Source organism: Convolutriloba macropyga, chromosome 3, assembly GCF_964194025.1.
Source record: "Convolutriloba macropyga chromosome 3, txConMacr16.3, whole genome shotgun sequence".
Lineage (NCBI taxonomy): Eukaryota > Metazoa > Xenacoelomorpha > Acoela > Convolutidae > Convolutriloba > Convolutriloba macropyga.
The window spans coordinates 63,837,414-63,855,291 of NC_134470.1; the positions used below are offsets into that span (position 1 = coordinate 63,837,414).

Consider the following 17,878-nt stretch of genomic DNA (forward strand, 5'->3'; position numbering starts at 1 on the left):
TGTTTTTCACTCCTATTCTTTGAACCCTTGTAATTTAACACCGATTTATCCCTATATTTAACTTCGCAATTACTGGCATTGTCTCATTCCAATTTTAAGTATCCTATAATGGAGGACAATTAAGTCTCAATGAATTTTAATTAGTCTCAGGGGAATAAAGCTGAAGACTCAATTCTTGAAAGAAAAGTTATTAACATTTCCGAATTTGTCATCTCATCTAGACCTTAGTAACGCTAGTAAAGACAGTTGTAAAGCTGATAGAACTCTAGAGCAGTTCATGTTCTTTGCATTTTGAGATCGTTTTGGCATGATAACAGTCAAGTTTGAGTATACCACTTCTTGCAAAAAGCAAAGAAATGTTGATTGTAGAATACCATGACTTTTTTAAATAAAAGCGTTAATAAGTTTATCACTGCCTGGAATTGCTCGATATATCAAAGCCACAACTGCCACTTTTCGGCATTTTAACAAGATAACCAGCTTGTACGCGTGAATGATGGACGCAATCAAAATGCCTCTGTCATAATCCTGCTCTCGGAAAACCAGCTACTCAAAAAAGTCAAAGTTGAGATCAAAAGTATGAATAAAAAATTAACACTGGCATCAGTCTTAGCCTCCACAATATTACCAGTAACCGACGCTATCTCGACACACCAAATCTTTTGGCCAGTTGACAACAAAATTCTCAGCGTTTAAAAAAGAATATGCCAACAAATTCATTGCACTCACCAACGGAGCGGCATGATGATGCACCCCATAGACTAAATATTTTTTGGAGTTTGACAATGGAAATGTTGATTAGTAGCGTAAGTTAGGTTTTTAGTGATTCAAATGATAACAGTTTGGCTGGTAGACAAAACCTTTAATTCAGCACCAGAAGTCTTCTATTAAACATGCAGCCTTCATGAACAAATTTTCGGTATTGCTCTTGCTTGTTTCACAAGCTACATTGCCAAACAAAACAGAAGAAACGAAGGCCAATTATGGGATGCCTTGATTTAATTTGAGCCTTTGTGCTGATTTAAGTTTGAAATTCATCTTCATTTATCTGAGTTGGCGCTCTCTTTGCGTCATCACTGATATACGTCGAACATCATATCGTGAATGGTTATGGATATTGAACGCGAGCGTTAAACTTATGATGGGACTCGTAATTGGGAAAACAGTTTTGCAATATCTTGCCTCAAAGCTTCTGGAAAAAATCAACCTGAATTTCATTGAATTTTCTGTTGAACACACTGGTTGCTTTTGTTTTGATTCGCTCATTCATGCCTTCTTAAAAAAAATAGCATAGATCACTTTCTTTGACAATTACTTGTTTTTTCGTCTTGTAGAATAAGACAGTTTCGAATTTTTTCCACTGAGATCAAAGTCCAAGATGAAAAGAGGTCAGATTTGTCAAGTGTTTTTTTCAGTCAAAGGCTTTCGGCTAACAGAGTCACCTTTTTCAATTTGTTTTCTTTGAAACAGCACATTTATTTCATGTCTTTTGAAGATCTCTGGTCTTGTTTTATTCTGGATAATTTAACTTCAACTTTGCTGTTTGTACATTTGGGCGTCGCAATGGATTTAAGACTTTTGTGTTTGGTGTTTTGTTTAGCGTTGTTAAAAAGATCTGTTCAATTTTGATATTAATTTGTTTAATTTCTGCTCAATAATTATTTTAAAAGTTTTGCCTGATAACAGGTTTATCTATGCGTGGCTGTGTTGATCATCGAAATTATTGATTCTTATGGGAAAAAACACGAAATTCGATTTTGTGCGAAGATGAAAACAGCAACCATATTTATAATGTTAACTAATTTATTACTTGAGAAGAAATTGCAAATTGATAAACAATTGGACTTCATAAGTTTATCGAACAATTTCTCTGTCAACTATACTTAAGTTTATATACAATTTTATTTGAGAGAGTGCTGAGCATAATTTATCCATCTCATTTAATGATTATATTTGATCAAGGTTTTCTTATCTTTGAAACTAGTGGTTTTCAAAAAAAAGAAGTATTTTCCTTTTTGTTTTTGTATATATTTTATTTGTTCTCATAAAGATAAGTCCAATATCTGTTCTGGTTTAATGCAGGTCAATTTGTTTAATTTAGGTTTTATCTGATGCGGTTTTGAATTTCTTTATAAGCTTTCTTTTTAAAACAAAAGATAGACATTGAGTTGCGATAGTAATTGATGATTGCTATTTTTGTTGGTTCTGTTGCCTGTCGTTTTTCCTAGTCTCCTCAGTAACAGTTTTATTCGATCCTCTCATGAGACATTATTTATTTTTTAGGGGTTTGAGTTTAAAGCAATTTTTTGGAGGACAATTAAGTGAAAAATGTGGTTGAGTGGAATCGGAAAACTATGTGCGAACAGCAAATTACCGAGTCTTTTTGTATTTCATAATTTCAAATTATCACTTTTAACAAATTTTTACTAATAAAATGAAACTACTCAGCAAAAATCTTTACTATCATAATTTTGTGTGTTAATTTTTAAAAATAAATTTAGTTAAAAAAACTGAGTTCTTTCGCCCTCTTTTTATTCAATATCAGCTTGTATGGTGCTATCAACTTATATTTTTTGTTCATTGCACTGCGTACTCAAATTTACCTTTTTATACTTTTAAATAAGCTTTTCGTTGGTCCTTCATTGTTGGTTCATTTTTTCTTGATAGTATGTCCTGATTATTTATTTTATGATAATTTGTTAGTGCTTGAAATTTCAGGGTTGATTTGATTTTTCAGCATTTTTCAAAAACACCACAATGAGCAAAGTCCCAGAGAACAACGATCAATATGACAAACTGCAATTCCTTAATATAGGCAGGGCAGAAAGTTTGGGTCTTCCCCATTATAGTCGGGGAGAAAATATAGCCCCCCCCCCCCCTCCAAGAAATCATACCGCCCCCATTATGGTATATTTACGTTAATGGGGGTATAAGGGAGAAGAACCGAAAACTTTGCATAAAGTTACGGCCGTCAAGTCTTGTTTCTATTTGACTGGACGCATTTTTGTCACTTTTATCATTAACAGATTGCGTTCACATGTCAAACCGGGTTTTAATAAGACATGGTTGGAAGGTTGCGAGTGTGAAGTAGGGTGGGTGAATAGATGGGAGGGGGTGTAGGGGGGTGTTACGGGGTTTAGAGGAAGGGTTGAATTAAACCCGGTTTGTTGATCTCGACGACGACATCTGAGGAACGGAAACTTTAAGGAGGGGATGGCGGGAGTGAAAAGACGGGAAGAAGGAGAAAAAAATCAAATCCGTTATCCCCTGCTCTTCATTTTAAATTAAAACAGCTCACATTTTGTACGCCAATTCGACTTGCTTCATCGGCTCATATATTATTATACCTCCGTGTGTTTGTGAATGCATAGATACATACACCATCAAGTATATATGTATATATAAATGTTAAGAATCAGATTTACTGACGCAAAAGTCTCGCATTTCATTTGGAGAGTGAAATGAAAATAAACAGAAAAATACAATTTCAACCAAGTGTACTCATACTGCATCTACCACTGTTATCTACCACTCTGTCAAAAACTGTCACTATTTATTCTTAGTTTCTGCACTGTCCGCTTCAAAAAAAAATCGGTTCACTAATGTATACATTATAAATTACATGCATATTAATCAGCCTTTTCTTTCAAGTAGTAAAAACGTTATCACTCACTTACTTATAATACCATCAACGAGCGAGCGAAAGAGAGCGATAGAGAGATAGAGTGCGTGTGTGTGAGGGAGCTATATGGTTGGCCGGCCTTTTTAATAGTACAATATTTAGCGTAATTTGATCTGAGTCTTGTTAAAAATAGAAATTGGTTTTAGTACGTCTGTACTCGTTCCGTATACTGTATATATTATACTTGATATTAAATGGCCTCTTTCCTTTTTTAAAAGTTGACAACATTTTGTCCTCCGAAAATTGAATAAGGTATTATGTGGAGTGATTGAGCCCAAATAACGTATGGCTTTCCCACGCTTAACTGCTCCCAATTTATGCAATTGTTGTCCATAAATCCATCCCGCAAGTATTTATTTTCCTGTTATTTTTCTCATTTTATTCCTTCTTTTCATTCACACTTATTGTGTATATTTACAGAAAAGCGTTGAAGCTTAATTAACAAACTATATACAGGAGAAAATTTTGTTATTAAGCTATTATGTCGCTTTCTAAGGAAAAGTGAACCGTTCCTTGTATTCCATAGAGAATAATATTTACCTTTTTCCCTCGAATTAAGCCATATTGTTTATTTTCAACCTAATTCTGAATTGTTCGACTAGTTTCGCTTCTTTATGCAAATAAGAAAAGCGTCAATTATATTTACCTAATGACTTGAATGACCTTCTTTGCTTCAATTGTTTCATTTTGAAAAGCGCTATTGTCACAAATTGGATCTGTGCTTAATATTCATCAGAAATTGTCCCCATTTCTAACAAGATGATTTAGGTAAACTACTTTATCTGTGAAATATGTAAATAAAGGCGCAGATTATGCACAAAAAACGGTCTTTTGACAGTATTAACCATTTCTAACAAAAAGAAAGCAACTAGTTTTGTTGGTGAACAAGACAGCTCGTACAAGACCGTGCCTATCACAGAACGTTCCCACATATGACTCAATTTTCTCAACATCTTTTGATCGGAGAGGAAAATTTCTTTTGCCTATCAGTTTTACTAAGCCCAAATTGAAACAGTTTTGCAGAGCAACTTTGATTACAACCTTTATAAATATGAAATTCTGAACAATTCTGAACTCTTAATTTGCAAAAATTTTAACAGATGCAATCCCACATGAATTGTGATTTATTTTGCAATATAAAACAGCCTTTCAGAACGTAAAATTTCTCCAAGAGCAAGCCACCGCAAAGAAAAATTGTCTCAAACAACTACACAGAGTAATTTGCATTAACCATTACAGCAGCTAGCCTTTGGATCTTTTCTGTTTTTGCCCCCCCACGTCCATTTGCACCCCCCACTTACGCATGTTATAGCATATTGTTTGGATTTTATACAATTACATACAATTACGCACAAACGGCATTTACAATTTAATTATGCAGCGAAGTTTTGAAATTAAGACGTATACGGTAATTGAACTTTGCTTATAATGTAAGCAGACAAAGAATATGACACTAAATTTTTTGATAACCGGAAACAAAAATCCATCCAATCTTGTGCTGGTGCCGGCACGTTATTGCGTCTAAATTGAAGGATCTCTAAGGACAAAAAAGTACATATTTGGGGGGTGCAAACAGCCTGGTTATATAGGACTGGGGGGGGGGGTTGCAAAAACAGAAAAGATCCCAGCCTTTATACTGGAAGTGGCGAACAAAAAAATGACTTTTTCCAATCTATTTTGTTTCTCATGTAAAAATTATTCGACTCATGAGATCTGTATCAATTAGTTTATATCAAAACCCGGTAGAAATTTTTCAAGAAAAGGTTACCGAATAACAGAAAATCAGGATCTTTTCTGCTAGCGCCCCCCCCCCCCGCTTAGTTAAGCACCCCCCATTTATAAATGTGTAAACATATTGTTAAAGCTAAGTAATCTTATACGAGAACATATATGAGCAATATGCATTTACTAAAAGCTAGCACAGCTATGGTTTGAAAGTATTACGTATTCAACCAAAATTTGTTGCATATAACGTAAGCATCAATAAAAATGTTCTGTATTAGATCATTTTTGGTGTTATCTGCTACAATAAGGGCTTGATTTTTTGAAATATTTCAAGAAAACTATTCTGAAAGTGCCTTTAATCTACCTAGAGACTCTTGTTTCAATGAAATGCAAATATCGCTCTTACAATTCGCGAAAACTTAGATTTTGGGGGTGCAAATTTAACGGCTATATAAGGCTGGGGGCGCTAGCAGAAAAGATAACTAATATTTTTTGCGTCTTTCCAGGTATGTAAAATCTCCATATGTGCGCAAATTGACTAAATTTAAAAGTAGATGGTCTTTTCTTAAGTAACGACTGGTTTTCAGCCAGAAATTAGTGTTTTGCAGCAATTTAAAGAAAAGTTTTTTTTTCTGCATCGTTGAAAAAGCTAAACCTGTTTCTATTACATGAAATGAAAATATTTAAAAATTCTGAGAAATTTCCGTTGACTTGGACTGCTAATCAACATTAGACCATTTGATCAGTGGAGGCATAAGTTTGAGGTCAGGGAGGTTGAAAAATATTTTTTTTTGCGCTAGTAGTGTCTTTTCTGGATAATGCGATTTGTTTTACTGTCATATTAAAGACATAAAAATTGAAAGAGTTTCAATCAATAAAACAAATTTGATCTAAATTTTAGGGAAAAAAATTAGATTTTCTAGTCTTCTAAATTATTTTCCTGAGTTGAGATTTATTTGAAATCGAAAATTTGCTGTAACTTGTTCATGTGTTTACACGTTTTGTGTTGACTTAAAATTATTGGATCTGTCTTAATGTCGAAGAGTTTCATTGAATTCCCTAAAATTTTTGAATCCTATAATGCGACTGGTTTCAATTTTGTAAGGGTTAAATCAAACGAACAAAAAAATCAATGTCTACGTGACAAATCAAAGAAAAATAATGAACTTAAATTTTTCTTTACTTTTCTCTAGCCTCACAAATAATTTTTTATATATTAAAAATTCACGCTGGTAGAGTCTTTTAGTTGAAGTATCAATCAATTTCCAATCTAAAAAAGAAAGCGTGTTTTAAAGTCAACCGAACATAAGTCAGCCTGAAACAACTAACATTTCTTGTGTATTTCTTAAAAAGTTCAAAAAAATCAATTCAATTTGAGCGTACAGTGTGGGAGTTTAAATTTCAAGTTTTAGCGTGGGTTGCCACCAAACTTCTTCAAAAAACTTGATTTCCTTTTTTCTTAATCAGAAGAAATTGTTATAATGTTCCTATGTTTTTTTTCATTGAATCGAATAGACTGTGATATAAGAGTTCTAATGATTACGCAAATTAGTCCGTTCAAGAAGCAAGAACAAACAGAGAAAATATTATAAAATCTGTTCAATTTTGTTTGGTGTTTTTGTTTTTGTGTAGAAAAATTGTTTTGTATTGTTTAGATTTACATCAAGATTATCTCGATTGTACTTTTGAATACAGTTTTTTGATATACCAAATCAAAAGTTAACAACAGGATAGTTTATGGTTTTTAAAAATAGTTTATGATTTCAAAGAAGAAAGAAGTTAAATATTTTTTCTTCTTCCTTTTTTTTAAAGATTTTATTCTCTTTAACTTTCCGGTTTGCATTGTATAGGAAATTATATTTTGTTTAAATCAAAGATTTGTTGACTTACAAAAAGTAAAAAACCTAAAATGAGTATCGAGAAGAAAAATTGCCCGTAAAAGGTAAAAATAAACTGTTGTTTCTGTTTCTTTTTTGGTTTTTTAATGCTTTTTTTATAGGTATTTTCTTGATTTGTTTTGCTTGCAAAAAAGTGTGTTTCAATATAAGTATAATTTTATGCTTAACTAACAATTTCAAAACAGTTTTATTGTTATTTTATTTTATATCCCCCTCGCACCCTCAACCCCACTCCACCCCCGCCCCTCCTCGCTATTTTTTTCTTTATTTCCAATCCGTTTTCCTTTCATTTTTTGAACGGCTCCCTTCTAAGTGTTAAAAGCCTGCCTCACATATTTATCCCACATTTTGAGAAAATGATTGAAAAATTAGTTAGTTGTAAGTCAACCGCTAGTGATTACACATATGAATGGTACAAATCCTTTAAAACAATTTTTGAATAGGAGAGAACACTTCTGTTTTCCTTGTGAAATCTTTTTCCACTGATAATGAGTGCTCAGTTTTTGTTAGAATATAGCTATGGGAAATATTAACCACTAAGAAGACAGATCTTACATTTTTTGAATATGTGACCAGGTATGCAAAACAACTGTGAGAACTAAAAATAGACAGTGTAAAACGACTTTCTGAACAGAAACGCATGAAAAGTGCTCTACCTCAACTTTTAAATTACTTTTATTAGCAGCAAATATGGGGTGGGTCTATTCAAGTTAGAAAACAGACTTGTGAAGGTCGATTGTACAAAAATTTCAAATCTTCGATCTTCTTTCTAACTTCACTTGAGCCCAAGTTTTACTGCTTCAACTTGATGATGGCGGGCTCAGTTTTCTTCTCTCTGAGAGAGCATCCACCTAAATTCATATACTTGCCTTGTTCTTTTCCCTTCGAAATGAACGTCAGTAGTCAGTAGCTGAAACAGTCTTACATTTGAAATTTTTTAAGAATTTTTGGAGTAAGATTTGTTCTTTAACATACTTCCTAAATGAAAGCAGACAATTTGTTAGAGCCTGTGACTGAACAATAATTTGATGGAAGCGTGACTTAAATACTTCTTCGGATTTTGCTGAGTTTACTGGGTTGTTTGCTCAATTTATACCAAAATTTACCTTACAACATTCGAAAAAGTGTGAATAATTTTTAAGAACGACGATTTTTCTTTAAAAGAAATTATTGCACATTTTACATTTACATATTGCATTTCACCGCGCCTGAATCATCTGGCTCCAAACTTTCCTTACAAAAATGTTCCTTCAGCAAGAATACTCCTTGCTTTTTGTAACAATTTTGCGACCATTTTAAGGAATATAATTAATATTTGAACAAAGCGGGCCTCTTTTCTCCAGACACAATGGAAAAGACCCAAAAAGAACGTTTATAGTTTATGATCTTGGAGAAGCTGAAAAGCAATAAAAAATTTATAAAAAGAAAAAAAAATTTAAAAAAATTGCTATAAAAAACATTGCCATCGCAGCTGAAACAAACGGTGATTATTTTAACCAAAACTGCAGAGTTATGTTGAATAGAAATTGGCCCTGCATGAAAGCTAACAAAAAAAGTTTTTTTAAACAATTTTGCTTTTCCATTATTAATAATTGTTTTTTTTTTCATGAAACACTTTCAAAAAAAGTTTTTTGTAGCGCTAGAGTTTGGTCTTGCGTTTGATGAAGTAATTGAAAACAAATTGTGGGGTTAAAAGACTATACTAATAGGGGTATCATTAAGCTATTTTTTGTGCGCTCATATTGGGTTTTTTTTGGCTTCGTAAATCAATCGACTTAATCTCGTTTTTTTATTCACTTATAAGGCGCATATTTTTCTGGTGTTTACAAATTTGCAAAAGGCAATTTTTTTTCGAACATTTTGAACAGTTGAAAAATTGTACTAGAAAACCCCCAACGGCTTAAAAAATTGTGTAGGTCACAAAATTATCTGATGTGATCTACTTTCTGTCTTCAGTAATTCAATTTAATGCAAAATAGAATTTTTGAGACTTTGCGAGTTCAATGTTTTATCTTCTAAATTTTAAATTTGTAAAGTTTACCCCCTTTTTCCATTATCCACATTCAGCTGCCGCACAGAATTTTTCTGAAAGTTTCAAACTTTATTCAGTATTTCAGTTTGCGATATTTTGCAACGTTTTTCATTTTGTAGATTTTAAATATTAATGAACGTGTAATATAAAAGTGTATAAAACTGTAAAAAGCTGAGAAAACTAAAAATTAAAGGAAATTAAAATATGAGTTTTATGTAATTGTTTAATTGTTTCGACGCACCTTGGCGGGAGAGGAAGTATATACTCAAACAGGTTTTCTTATGCAATCAGTTTTTGTCGATCGATATATTCATCGTTCAGGGTTGCGATATCCGTCCAGCGTAGAAAAGAGTATTATGACAGAGTTTTTTTTTCTATTTTTCACGGATTTATTGAGCGTTAAAATTTTGCGAACAATTGACTGATTTTGTTGTTTTTGTTCACAATTTCTAATTTTTTGCGCATTTTTAGGTCAATTGGCTATTAGAAAAATGTTAAAATTATGGAAAAAAGAGTTGATAATTTCAATTTTAAAGAAAGAATAAAGTTGCAGAACAAATGGATCAAAATAGTTGCTGACAATAAGTCTAAACTTTCCAACGTCTGCTTTTTTCCATCAAACATGCACTTTTCCTGCCATTTTTGTTTAAATTAACCGCGAGTGAAATACTAAAAACTGCTGACGCAAACCTCTAAAAAATCCCCAAGAGGGTTAGTTTTTTTGATTGCTATGGGAGTGTTCTGGAGTTGACCATTTGTTTTTTTTTGCAATTTAACTCTCGATTACGATAAACAATATTGATCATTTATTTTTGACATATTGAATTTTTTTCGTCAAATTAAGTAGTTCACTAATGTGCGAAACACTTACTTGTTTTTAAAGGGCGACAGCAATAAGAAGGCTAATTTTGGTTTATTTTAATGATTTGTTCCACGTCGTTGTTTCTTTGATTCATTTTTTTTTCATTTTTTTGCTCATTTGTGTTTCTTTGAAGTTAATGACCGGAATCCTTTAACACCGAAATAATTTTATCGTACTGCTCAGGTACACACAAATCTTTTTTTGCCAATGAGGCCCAATGAATATGTATCATTTTTTAAGTTAGAATTTGAAAATATTTATGGCTTCAAACCTCTGCATACAAACAAATTTTTTGGAATGTTGTTTTTTATTTGCTGTATATTTGTAGTCTTTGAACTTTTTCTCGCTGATGAAATGTCTAATTAGGTTCCTCTGATCCTAAATATTTTTATGTTTAGTTTTCTTGATTGAAAGCTTATTGCTTTTGTGACTTTCTTCAGCTCACTTCCACTAGCGAAGTTGCATCAATATCTAGTGATATACATTTTAGCCTTCACTGTTTTTATGTTTTGAGAAATGGTTTTTTGGCTTTGAGACTGAGTTTTCATTTTTTTCTTTACTTTTATACATATGTCCACTTTTATTATTTTTGAGAGTGGTACAGAGTTGCGAAATCTGTCCATTGTAAAATATAGTATTACAGCAGAGTTTTTGTTTCTTTTTTTTTCACGGATTTGTCGAGCTTTAAAGTATTGCAAACAATTGACTGATTTTGTTGTTTTTGTTCACATAATCTAATTTTTTGCGCAATTCTTTTGTTAATAAAATTGTAGTGTTGATAGATTCAATTTTAAAGAAAGAATAAAGAATCTAAAGTATTTGCTGACAATAAGGTTAAATTTATCAAAAATCTACGCTTTTTCCATCAAAAATGCGCTTCCACTGCCAATTTTGTTTAAATTAGCCGGAATTGAAGACTTCTTTTTTGTTCCTTTTAACTTGTAGCTTGGATTCATCCGTGGTAGCTTGCATCTTTATTGCTGAACTGAATTTAAAAGTTATTCAATAGAGCGTTTCCATGATTCGTGATTCAGGAGGTTTTGCCCATATTTGAGAATAAATTTTAAAGTCTTTTCACATAAGAAAACTAAGTACAATAACTTAAGTGACGTTTAATGCAGGTCGGATGGTATATATGCAATATTAGTTTAGTAAATAGTTTAAAATTTTAATGGCCTGGTCACTGATTTCAATTTTTTTTGACTTTTTGATTGCTTTCAGTTTTTTTTGTTCTTTCATTAGTAAGAAATAATGTAGATAATGAGAGGTGCAGTGGCTGGAGTTGTGGCTGCAGACGTCTAGAGTCATAAATGGACATATTTAATAATTTCAGTTGATAGCTAACATTTTCGCGACTTTAAAATTTTTCAAAAAACGAAAACGTATTCTTTTAACATTTCCCTTTTTGTTCTTTTTTGTCTGCGTGTTATCATGAAACAGAGAGTTGATCAAATTTGAGCCCTCAGTCGAATTTTTATTTGATCCTCAAATCTGCAATTTTTTTTATAACTTTTGAATAAAGTACTCGTACAAAATGGTTGTTTAACAAGGAGGCTCGTTAATGTCCGTTATCACATGATGTTACGACCCGCACTCATCTGAATTTTTTAGACAACTGTCAATCAAATGAAGAGATAATCAAAAATAGATATTCGAGTTTAAGTATTAGTTTGTTACAAACTAATAAATGAATTACATAATGCCTTGCCTCATTACAGTGCTCACGAGATTTCACACCATTAAAAATACCACGGAAGAAAAAAAACAAAATATTTAAAAAGAAAAAAATTTACCGCAAAAAATCAACATCTAAACTTAAAAGCAAGTAGTAACAACTTCAAAACACATTCAGAAGAAAACCTAAACTACCCAAATTTACTTAACCATTACTACACAGCAGATGGGACTTTTTAGTAAAGATACTAGGTAACAAGTTGACAAAAAGAGGCAATAATGAGGCGGAATTCAAAAATCAACCAATATTTTTTAAAACAGATATTTACAAACGTTTAAAAAACCATTGGCTTTTAACGAAAAATTCCTGCTAATTTTTTCAAAAAAATTCTTTACAAAACCAATAGATTTTGTCTTTCGTTTGACTGAGCCACTGAAACGAACTAAAGATGAAGAAAAATTGAAAAAATTACAAACAATTTGCGAAAACACAAATTATTGAAGTCGTTAAAATCTGTCGCTGTTATCTGAATGTTATGTGTTAAATTTCAAATGTTAAATAAACAGTTGCAATTAAATTATGCTGAAAGATTAAGTATGTTCTCTTGGGCCTCATTTGGAAACCATTAGGTTCTGTTGTTACGAGAATGTTCTTAAAGAAGAGAAAACTGATTACAAATATTGAGCACTAGCAAAATTTTTGTGAAAACGCATATTGTTCAGCAAACAAAACATCAGGTACGACTTAACATCAGTGGTTATTTTATTATTTGAACTACAGGAAAGTGAATGAAGTGGATGGGCCTCTCAATGATGAGAATTAGATACAAGCTGTCAAATATAACATTTGCAATAAAAAAAATTAAAACTAAAACTAAAACTAAAAGTTAATAAACGTTTGGACACGAAAATATCATAAACATTAAGGCTGTTTGCTATAAACCTACTAGATTGAAATTTATATTCGTTAGTTTATATTAAGGTTCATTCGTTAAAAATTCATTTTCAGGCTAATGAGACCTCTCAGCTCTATACGATTACATATAGAAAAAAAAGCAGTCAAAAACTGCAAGTTGAAAAAAAGGAGAGGGAAAAGTGTTGAAGCCATTAAAAGATGAACTAGTCAATGAAAACTTTTTCATTTTCAAATTTAACAAAAACTTTTTCTTTTTAACAGTATAACTTCAAAAAAAAAAACAACAAATATGAAGAAATATGCTAAAACCAAGAAATTTTTGAGAAAACCCGTAGTATCAAAGGCATTAATTTCAATAGTTTCCAATGGAAAGCAGAAAATAATTAGTTATAATAAATTAAGTTTCGATCAAAAGGCAATAAAGGCTGTTATTATTAATTCATCAATAAGTTGTCACAATGAGTAGTTTGACTATGAAAACGACAACAATTATAGGTAAAACCCAAAAATCAGTAAAATTGCGAGAAGACAGTGTCGAAGCCATTAAAGTCATACGTTTTTCTCTGCAAACTTTATCAAATTTTATCTATGATCCTTTGAAAGTCTCCCTATGCCAATGGGAACTGGCAATCATAGGGAAATGTGGTAAGGTTTCAAAACGATATAAATTTTTGAAAAAAAAAATTTAACAAAAAAACAAAAAGTCGTAGCATCAATGTCATAAAGACAATAGTTAGAAGATAAAACCGCTAGCCAGATTATTTTGGGTTGCAGTGAGACTAATATACAGTTCACATAAACAAGTTTGGGATTGTTAATATTCAAAAAACGTTTTTTTCGGAAAATTATTTTTAAAATCTTAACAGGCATTAGCTGTCCACTCAAACTCCTATTTAGGTTCGATTACTGCTCTTTAGGAAGCCTATTGCACTTTTAGTCAACTAGTCTATCCCATAGTACTACAAAATTTCCAAAATTTCATTAAAAGCTCAAAAAGAAAATCAAAATTTTAACAAAAATTACGAAAATTCATAGTCGGAGCCATAAAAAATAAGTGATTCCTTAAAAAAGAATTATATGTTGATTGGGCATCGTTAGACTCTAAATGAAGTTTGTATTGAACAGAAGCTGGACTTGAAAAGTAACTAGTCTCTAAGTGACTTGAAAAAAAATAAAAAGCAATATGAAATGTTTTTTTTAAAATACCAGCTCTCAAATAGAAATCGAATTTTTTTTAAAGTAAACTTTCCTATGAGACGAAAACTCATTTTTATGGCTGTTTGTTTGTTAGAAACACAAGATTGCTTCAATTGTAATTTAAAATGTAATTTCAAATTGATATTTTTATAGAACAAACTTAATTTGAACAAAAAAGTGAACAAAATCATGCCAAACATCGCACAAAACTTTAAACGTTTTATAACTCATCGGAAAATACGAAATTCTAAAAAATCTTTTCAATTCCGAGCTCTACGCTGGACGAGCTTTTAATGATACCACTCATATTTCTCTACGATGAATATATCGATCAGCCAAAATTGTCTCTACAAAAAAAACCCATTTGAGTATATAGTCCCCCCCCGTAAGTGGGGTCGGAACAATTAAGAGCTGCTGAAAAACCTCTCCAGTTTTTTTCCCAGGAAGTTTGTTTGAGAACACTTTTCTTGTAAAAAGTTCGAAAAAGAAGCAACGATGTCAAAGTTGTTCGAAGAAATATTAATTTCAAGTACAACGAAACAAGAGTGACGCGAAGAGCCGTTTTCAAATGTCAGGTAATACTAATTGTTTTACAGCAAAAATTGATTTCAAATTGTGGTGAAAGTCATATAACAGTTTCAAATACGTTGAAAATACTGTTGACTCAGGAATCTTCCTTAAAGTCAAGGAAAGCCTGTAATGAAATAGGAGTTGTTCGAATTTTGTCTTTTGGTAGAAAACCCTTTGAAATTAGTATCTGAAATAGAAATACCTATGAGCAAAACAAACTATAAGATGAATTCACATTTCTTCGGAAAAAATGCGGAGAAATTTGATTTTTAACATATTTTTACGTCACTTGTTATATGAAAAATTAAAATTGTTGTCGATGGTTCTGACCTTCTGGAGATAAACTCCCGAATGTTAAATTGTTTCATGACAGATTCCAACGTGAGTGGATGTAATGCTGGTTGTCTGAACGACGGGAAAATGTGTATGAAAGATGTGATTGTTAATCCATTAAGGGGGGGGGGGGGGTGAGCGAAGGCTCTAGCTGATCAATTGACTGTCAGTGAGCGAGAGATAATTGTCGTTAGTTAATTTCTTGTTTGTAAAAGATGAATGCAGTGAGTCAATTATGAAAAATGTTTGCATAAAGAAAAGACTGTAATTCTCGTAAAAACGCTGTTTTTGGGAAATAATCTATGCTTTGAGGAGTTTTAACTCAGAAGAAAATTTGTACTCATGACAAAGACAGTTTTGCTTTTAACCATTGGTTGGTTTGGCGAGGGACGCTTTCCAATTGTTGACTTTAATCAACTTTCTTCTCTGAAGCAACCTCTGGAAAATTATTTTTACAACCCAATGGATTATATGTCTTCTTTCAGATCTGTTCAAAGATTTTTGACGCAAGGGTTTTTCGAGAAAGTTTTGTTTTCACGTGTGGGCACTTGATTTCGGGTTTCGCAGTTTTATCTTCATTTTTTCACAAACGATATTGAAAGTTTAAAAAATTTGTCTCATGGTTTTTAAAAGCAATGGTTAGCCGAAGTTAGCCCTTGATTATTGTCTTTTATTTTTTGATGCCTAGACTTAAAAAAATGGATGGTTGCAGCTGAGGCATAAGTGATTGTAATGAGGACTTTTCATTTAATTAACTTTTAAACATTTCCTTTATTTATTCATGTGTTTGTTGTCCTTTCACTCAGCGTCATTAATGAGAAGTCTCACGAGCTTTCCAATGCAGCAGAAGTGAATCAATTTGACGTTTTTTTCTTAGCTAGCAATTTTCTTTGTCCTGGACACTATATTTTTTAATTGAGCATTGGTATTTTGCCAAATATTGCAAGTAGATTTTGTTTTCTATGTGTACTCATCTAGTCTTATTATTAGCAGGTTTTATCAGCTTTTTATTAAAGTTTACTTGAATAAATTTAATTATTTTTTATTGGAGCTGTCAGTTTTAATAGATTGAATCGTTAGTTTTCAAAAGTATTTGTTTTTTTTCTTCGTAATTAGTTTCAGTTGGTCTGAACAATTTTGAAAGAAGCAAGACTGAGTCTCTGTGAATTGAATTGAATAGAATTGAATTTCTGATAGCAACTTACAGGTAACGAAAACTGTAGCAAGACATACATTATATATCACTTACGATTATACTATCACGGACTAACAACGAGCTAGATTCGAGATCACTTACTGCACTCCCTTTATAGAAAGTAAATAGGTTAGATGGGATGATTCAATGGTTTACATTATACTCTAAAGTCAGTGATTTGTTTTTTTTGCGCTAGTCTTGCGAGCAACACTGTTCATCAATTTTTTTTGAAGTTCTACGAGTTTTTTGAACTACTTCAATAAAATTTAGTTTCAAATAATTAAGCGGTTGAATTTTTTCAGTTGTCCAAAAGTCCCTTGGAGATAGCAGAAAGATATAAGTCAAAAACACCGTCGATGCCCAAATAATCCTGAAGATTGATCAATTTTGCGTCTGAAAAATATTGTTCTCAAATTGTTCAGCAGTTTGATGACTCAGTTTGTAGATAATTGTATAATTTACTTTTGACATCGTTTTTGTTGAAAAATTTTATTGAACTTATGAATCTTGCCTGCGTTTTCTGTATAATTTGTCCGTATGACCATTAGAGATAACACTAAAAGTTAGTATGTACCTTTTTTGATAGATTGATCTATTTGGTTAATGTTTTACTATATAGGCACGTGTTTTCATGGCTTTGGCGCCACTTTTTTTCAAGATTTAAGCGGAATTTGGACAAAATTTTTGGACAAAATGATTGGACAAAATGATTCTTCCAAACTTGTCTGGTGATTAAGCATTTTATTTACTGCAGACCCCCCCCCCCCCGGTTAGTGGGCATATAACTTTAACGCCCCTGGCATACGTGCTAATTTTTTTTGTAGTAACATGCTATATAACAACATATAAATTGTAATTGGGGGTATAAAAAACATAGTCGTTAGTGCTGTAACATTTATTATTTGAAATTTTGTCTTGCACTAAAATGATGGCCATTTTCAAAATATGAGGTGAAATTTAGAAAAAGATGCTGATTACATCATTGAGTAAACTCGACGCGTTATTTTGAAAAAACGAGATTAGTGTGAGTTTATATCTAGTGTGTGTTATATTGGTAAGACCAGGTATGCATTACTTAGAGTGGCGTCATAGTTTGGTAAGAAAATCAAGGGAAACACTCGAGGAAGGGGAAGTGTGTATTAGCTTAATGCCTTTTCCCACATTTTCAGTTTCCTGTTGACTGAACAAATTTCCTTTTATTTACCCTTGATTAATTTTTCCTTATTCCCAATTTTCGACCTACGCCAACTTAATATGAATTGAAATATAAAATATGCGCATATAGTATACTTTGGTTAAACGCTAACAGCTATAGTAATTAGGAAAAGGAAGGTTTCCAATTTCACTACCAAATCGCTAAAGATTTCACAAAGCGCTCATCTGAACAGAATTGAATAAAATGCAGCATAGTAGAATTTTTTCACCGCTTTAGCAAAAAGTACATCTGAGTGGAAACAAGGAAGGACTTCTTTTCAAAGAATGTTTTCATTAGGGGCTTAAAAAGGTATTGAATGTTAAACATCGGATAAGGCAGATCAAATGAAGAGCTTTTCCCTAATTCTTGCATAAACTATCCTACTTTTTTGTTCACTCTAGTCAATCCCCCTGCAACTAATATTCAATTGCTTTTTCTCTCTTTTTTTTCTATCTCTCTTTTCACTCACTCTTCTAAATAACAGTCTTGTACTATCTCCTTCCCTTCATTTCCAGTTCAGGTAACCAACCGCTTTTCAACATCATTTGAGCCTTCTTCTAATCTGCTCAGCTATAATTACTATCACAAAAGATCATATC

At 32.0% G+C, this 17,878-nt stretch overlaps 1 protein-coding gene across 5 annotated transcripts in view; it reads left to right on the forward strand.

Moving 5' to 3' along the window:
- The first annotated feature begins 3,360 nt into the window (after nt 1-3,360).
- LOC142336359 (ras-related protein Rap-2a-like) overlaps nt 3,361-17,878 on the forward strand; it is a 64,936-nt gene continuing 50,418 nt past the window's right edge. For 2 of the 5 annotated variants that reach the window (XM_075385130.1, XM_075385132.1), the window contains exon 1: nt 17,317-17,799. The gene's annotated coding sequence lies outside the window, so the exon portion shown is untranslated. Of the gene's footprint in view, nt 4,451-17,316; nt 17,800-17,878 lie in introns of those variants that run through there. The other 3 variants (XM_075385129.1, XM_075385128.1, XM_075385131.1) reach the window with 3 other exon arrangements.